This window comes from Hylobates moloch, unplaced genomic scaffold (genome assembly GCF_009828535.3).
Source record: "Hylobates moloch isolate HMO894 unplaced genomic scaffold, HMol_V3 SCAFFOLD_52, whole genome shotgun sequence".
In the NCBI taxonomy this organism is placed as follows: domain Eukaryota; kingdom Metazoa; phylum Chordata; class Mammalia; order Primates; family Hylobatidae; genus Hylobates; species Hylobates moloch.
This window is the reverse complement of record NW_026652327.1, coordinates 776454-782539: the sequence shown is the minus strand read 5'-3', so window position 1 is coordinate 782539 and position 6086 is coordinate 776454. Positions and strand designations below refer to the sequence as shown.

Sequence of the window (6086 nt, the reverse complement as noted above, 5' to 3'; positions counted from 1 at the left end):
GACGCGGACCCTGAAATCAAGGAGGCAAACTGAATAGGAGCGGGGGAAACCCCGTGGTAACCACGGTAACGGTGGCGGAGCGAGAACCCTGCGCAGGCGCGTTACATCCCAGTCCCGCTTACCCACACCACGGCGGCCGGTCCCAGCCACTCCTCTCGGCCTCAGACTCCACGGGCCGGCCACGGGTGGGGGCAGCAGGGAGGCACTGGCCTGGCGCCTGCGCAGTCGCCGGGGCGCTGGTGTGATCGAGCTCACGTAGCGAGGGCTGCAGTCGCCTCCTCCCCGGCGCTGCCATCGCGGCCTAGAGGTTATAAAAGGGCTAACGGGCTCCCTCTGCTGCCCAGTCGCGCCGCCAGCGGGCTGAGGGTAGGAAGTAGCCGCTCCGAGTGGAGGCGACTGGGGACTGAAGAGCGCGCCGCCCTCTCGTCCCACTTTCCAGGTGAGACGCTCCCTCGACCCCGGAGACTGAGGCTGAGGCCACGGGGCAGCCGTGGACCTTCTCGGACGGCTGCGGCGATCCATTCCTCCCCGCTGCGGTGGTACTTTGGGGCGGGGGTTCCCCAGGTTACCACAGCAGCCTCGGTTCCTTCCCCTCGGGAGACTCGGCCCCTCTCCCTGCGCCACGCGACTCCCGGCGGCCCCGCTCCTTCGTGTCCCCCCTTCCCACCTCCGTCCCTGGTGCGCCTCGGACCGCTGGGGCTGCTGCAGCCTCAGTCCCCGCCCTAGGGACCAGGACTTTCTTGAATTTTCCTTCCCGGGGAGGAATCACCCTGTTGCTTTTTTTTTTTTTTTCCAAGTTCCCCTGCACCTGGTCCTCCCTAAAGAGGCTAAGGGGAACGCGAGCGCGGGGCGTGGGCTTTTGGCCGCCACAGCCGCAGATGGTTCGCATGTGGCGGTGGAGAGCGGATTTTAAGGCTTGGAGCTGAATCCGAAGCGCGCCAGGCATTTTTGCCCTATCGAAAGTCGCCGGGAGCTGGGGGGCCCTCCCCAGAAAGTTCCGGCTGAACTCATCTGTTGCGCTCAGCGGTGCAGCATTAGCAGCCAGACGTAGCCCGGGGCGCCGAGTTTTGTGCTCGTAGCACCAAGGAAGTAGGCTCTCAGGTCACCTCGTCGTCAGGGAAGCTTCCTTCCCTCTTCTTCCCCGTAACTTTTTAAAAAAAGAGACAAGAGCTCTTCTCTCAATCTCTGTCTCTCTCTGCCGAGAATTTGCAGCTTTTAAAAGTCCACATCAATCCAACAAATTCCATGGTTGTGTGAGGATTTTGAGTTGGATTACATGGCTGGCCCCGGATGTATGTTTCAATGGGGAGGAAGGATGGTATGATAACTGTGAGACTCTTTCTCCTAAATAATCAAATCTGTTAAATACAAATTCAATGTTTAGACACTAACATCTTACGCGTTCCGGATAGAGTGAAGACTCTTGGAATTTTGCACTGTTTTCTTAAAGAAAGGGTTGAAGAAGCAGCTAGATCCTCTTTTAGGAATTGATCTAAAAGGCCAAAGAGACTTGCCAATTTCCACTTAACTGTTTCTGGTTTCTCCGAGAGCAGTGGTTCTTGGACTTTTCCTTGGAATGCACTCGGAGGGGATGAAATAGCCACTACGTGAAGGGGGGGAGGGGCAAAGACGTGGCAGCAGTGTTCTTTCATCAATTTTTTACTCTTTTTTTTTTTTTTTTTTTTTTTTTTAGTTCTGGTTAGAAACGTATTTCCCCTTTTAGGTTTAGACGTAGCTTATGAATGAGGCTAGTCTTTTCCTGAAATAATCAGATGAAAAATTCAGTCTGCATAGCAGGAACGTTGGAAGTTAACTTAACATTTTAAAGGGATTTTTAAAATCAAGTTTCTATGGAGAAAGTGGGTATTCTAAGACGGTATATTCAAGAAGCTGAAAGTGAACAACCTCAACTATATTTTGTCTTCATTTGAAATGTGAATACACACCCGGTGATTTTTTTTTTTTTTAGCTTGTGAGCGTAATTTAAGAATCTGAAATATGAACTTCAAATTTTACTTTTTTCTTTATGTGGGAAAAGAGATTTTATCATTTACCTTTAATAAAGTTTTGGTTTTGGGACATTGTGCCTTAAGGCCTGCCGTTGTTTTTGATAGCTGATGGCAAATGTTTCTTAGATTTACATAGACTAACTAGGAAAAGGACTATTTCTGTCTCTTTTAAATGCGTAGTGCTGTTTTTATTGACATTTTGAAATGAGTTTTATTTTGAAGTACTGAAAACCAGGACTTTGGTAGGAGGATAATTACATTGGCCATTTTGTGTTTTGGTAACTTAGATGGTAAGACAGATGAAAAATGTGTACAACTTTTAATTATGCCAAAAAAATTAGTGCAAAAGACGATTGAAAAAAGTTTTATATTGCCTGTGTAGTCTGGGTTGTTGCAGATGAATCTTGGCTTTTTGGCAAGGAGCTGTTCACTTTTTCTATTACTGCAGAGTAAGTTGTATACTGAAAAGCAGTATTTTTCAGTAGGGCAATTAAGTTCAAACGCATTTATTCCAGAGATGCAGCAAGAGCTGGGACAGCCATAAAGCTTGTGAGCCTTCCTTTCTGTGGAAGGAATGCTTTATTTTACTTAGCAACCAGTTATCAACTAGGATATAATTATTGCTCTTGAATTGACCTGTGAGATACATAATAGTGGTTCTCAAACTATTTTAAGGTCATGAAATCCTTTGAGAATCTGATGGAAGGTGTGGTCCTATGTCAGAAAATGCCAATACACCCTACATGGAATTTTACATGTCACTTCCTGCCCCCCCACTCACGTCCATCCATGAACTTTATTATAAGAACCCCTAAAAAGTAAGAGATGTGAAGCTACTCTTTAAGAGTATCTAGGTGTCTTGAGGCAGTATTGAATGTTTCTGAAAACTGAGCTGGGCATGTAAGTCTCACTGGACTTGTATATGTGGTTGACCCTAACATATTTTTGCCAAAAGGGTTTTAACAAAAGTTAATAGGTTGTTAGAATTGTTGAATTGCTAAATTGTCTAGTCTGTGAAAGTATATCACATTGCATGCTCTCTCCTATATATGGTATCTTAACTTTGGTTTTCCATTCTGAAAGTGGAACAGGCTTGGAAGTAAACAAAAATAAATTGCACAGGCTCTTGGCATTAAACTTTATTGCTTTTCTTGCAGTGAGATCTTGAATCTTGTAATTAAACCATAATGTGTTGTGTGTGTATAAATATATGAATATATATAAAAAATTCAAATAAAATGAGTATATATATATATATATATTTATATTTTTTTTTTTTTTTTTTTGAGATGAAGTCTCACTCTGTCACCCAGGCTGGAGTGCAGTGGTGCAATCTCGGCCCACTGCAAGCTCCGCCTCCCAGGTTCACGCCATTCTCCTGCCTAAGCCTCCTGAGTAGCTGGGACTACAGGCGCCGACCACCACACCCAGCTAATTTTTTGTAGTTTTAGTAGAGACGCGGTTTCACCGTGTTAACCAGGATGGTCTCGATCTCTTTACCTCGTGATCTGCCCGCCTTGGCCTCCCAAAGTGCTGGGATTACAGGTGTGATGACGCCACCGTGCCCGGCCAAAGCTTTGTGTTTCTATTCGAGAAAATTTATTTGTATAAATTGAAGCTGTCCTGTCATTAGGACAGCTTCAGTTTCTCTAGCTGAATAAGTATTGTACCTAAAGAAAAGCTTCGGCAATTCAAAAGGACTCTCATTTAGGTTACTCCAGCAGTTTTTAAACTCGGTGTGATGAAAAACATTCTTTTTCCTCGTCTTCCTTTGGATGATCAGTATGACTGTTAGCATATTTGGTTTGACATTTGCTGAAAATACATTATAGAGGTTCAGACTTCTTACTTAGTTGTCATCAGTGAATGAGTTCTATATTGGGACTTTCTCTTCCTCATGTTTAGTGTTTCATAAAAATGTGTCCATATTACTCATTTCTTTCTTAAATAGTAATATTATGTGGAATTAGTACACTCAGCCTTACTCTCTCTCTCTTTTAAGAGATAGGATCTTGCTGTGTTGCCCAGGATGGAGTGCAGTGGTGTGACCATAGCTCACTGCAGCCTTGAACTCCTGGGCTCAAGCAATCCTTCTGCCTCAGCCTCTGGGTGTAGCTCAGGGTACAGGTGCATGCCACCGTGTCTAGCTAATTTTTTAATTTTTTGTAGAGATGCGATCTTGCTCTGTTGACCAGGCTAGTCTCGAACTCCTGGCCTCAAGTGATTCTCCCATCTGCCCCACAAAGTGTTGGGATTTTTTTTTTTTTTTTTTTTTTTTTTGAGAAGGAGTCTTGCCCTGTCACCCAGGCTGGAGTGCAGTGGCGCGATCTCGGCTCACTGCAGGCTCCGCCCCCCGGGATTCACGCCATTCTCCTGCCTCAGCCTCTCGCGTAGCTGGGACTACAGGCGCCCGCCACCTCGCCCGGCCAATTTTTTTGTATTTTTAGTAGAGACGGGGTTTCACCGTGTTAGCCAGGATGGTCTCGATCTCCTGACCTCGTGATCCGCCCGCCTCGGCCTCCCAAAGTGCTGAGATTACAGGCGTGAGCCACCGCGCCCGGCCCATCCTTAGTTTCTTGTTGGACACTTGAGCTGTTTCTCCATTATAAGTAGTGCAAAGAGAGGACTGTAATTTAGTGGTTTATTTTATCAACCTGTGTAACTACAGTAAACTTTAACCAATTTTTTAATTTTTAAATATATTTAAATTTTTTTTAGAGACAGGGCCTTACTATGTTGCCCAGGCATGGTGGCTCACACCTGTAATCACAGCACTTTGGAAGGCTGAGGCAGGAGGATCACTTGAGGCCAGGAGTTCAAGACCAGCCTGGTCAGCATAGTGAGACCCCATCTCTCTACAAAAAAAAATTTTTTTTAATTAATGGGACATGAGGTTGCACACATCTGTAGTCTAACTACTTGGGAGGCTGAGGTGGGAGGGTCGCTTGAGCCCAAGAGTTGGAAGCTGCAGTGAGCTATGATAGCACCATTGCACTCTAGCCTGGGTGACAGTGCAAGACCCTGTCTCTCAAAAAAAAAAAAAAAAAAAAAATTTACAATATGCCCAGTAGACTGTAGGAAAATCAAGAATGATGAGAAATGTTTCATAGGAGAAGTAGGACATAAAAATTACATGATATAGCACCATGTGGCTAACATTTTACTAGATATGAAATCTGTAGCACTGAATGGAAATGCACATCTAGATTCACATCCTCTACAACCATGAATTCATTTTTCCGTATTCTAGTATATATGGTCTTATTTTGTCTCTCTTTACCTCAACTTGAGAAATTTGGATCTGGCATTAGAATAAAGAGATAATTGAAGGCTAGAAAGAGAGGTAGACTGGGTGGAAATAAAAGTGGAATTTTGACAGAATAGCCTTGGGAGGGATGAAGCTGAGTATTCCTGGGCCTCAGAGCAATAATCCATTCTTTAGGAGGAAAGGGACTGCTAAAGCCAGCTTTTGAGTATTCTACTCTGACCTGAGTGGCCTTGGTCTGAATAGCTCATGTTCAGAGATAAGAGTATATTTAACTTTTTTGTACTAAGAATAATATTTGAGTAATGCTATAGGTACATATGAGAATTTGGCCTTCATCTCTGCAGTCAGTTAAACACAAGTTTCTCTAGATATTTCCATTACAGGAATCAAAGCTCTTTGATTTTTGGAACTTCAGTAAAACCCAAGAATGAATAGCCGAGAACTGTCATACAAGTCATAAAATTAAAAGGCATTGAACAGTGTATGAAGCATCAGATATCCTGTTACATGTGTCTGCAACAATAAATTAAATATTGATTAACTGATTGTAAGTAGGCTCAAGACTTCTCTTACAGTTCTAATCTTATATTAACTAGATTTGCATATCTAATTTCTCCAAAAATATGATCAAGAAATGTTTATTTTAGGCTAGGCGTGGTGGCTCACATCTGTAATCCCAGTGCTTTGGGAGGCTGAGGTGGGAAGATCTCTGGAGCCCAGGAGTTCAAGGCTGCTGTGAGCTCTGATTGTTCTATTCCACTCCAGCCTGGTGACAGAGCCAGACCCTGTCTCAAAAAAAAAAAAAAAAA

The 6086-nt window shown here is 44.1% G+C and overlaps 1 protein-coding gene across 2 annotated transcripts in view; it reads left to right on the top strand.

The window, feature by feature from the left end:
- The first annotated feature begins 294 nt into the window (after positions 1–294).
- LOC116463680 (prolyl 4-hydroxylase subunit alpha-1) overlaps positions 295–6086 on the top strand; it is a 93165-nt gene continuing 87373 nt past the window's right edge. For both annotated transcript variants that reach the window (XM_058434801.1, XM_058434802.1), the window contains exon 1: positions 295–439. The gene's annotated coding sequence lies outside the window, so the exon portion shown is untranslated. The remainder of the gene's footprint in view (positions 440–6086) is intronic.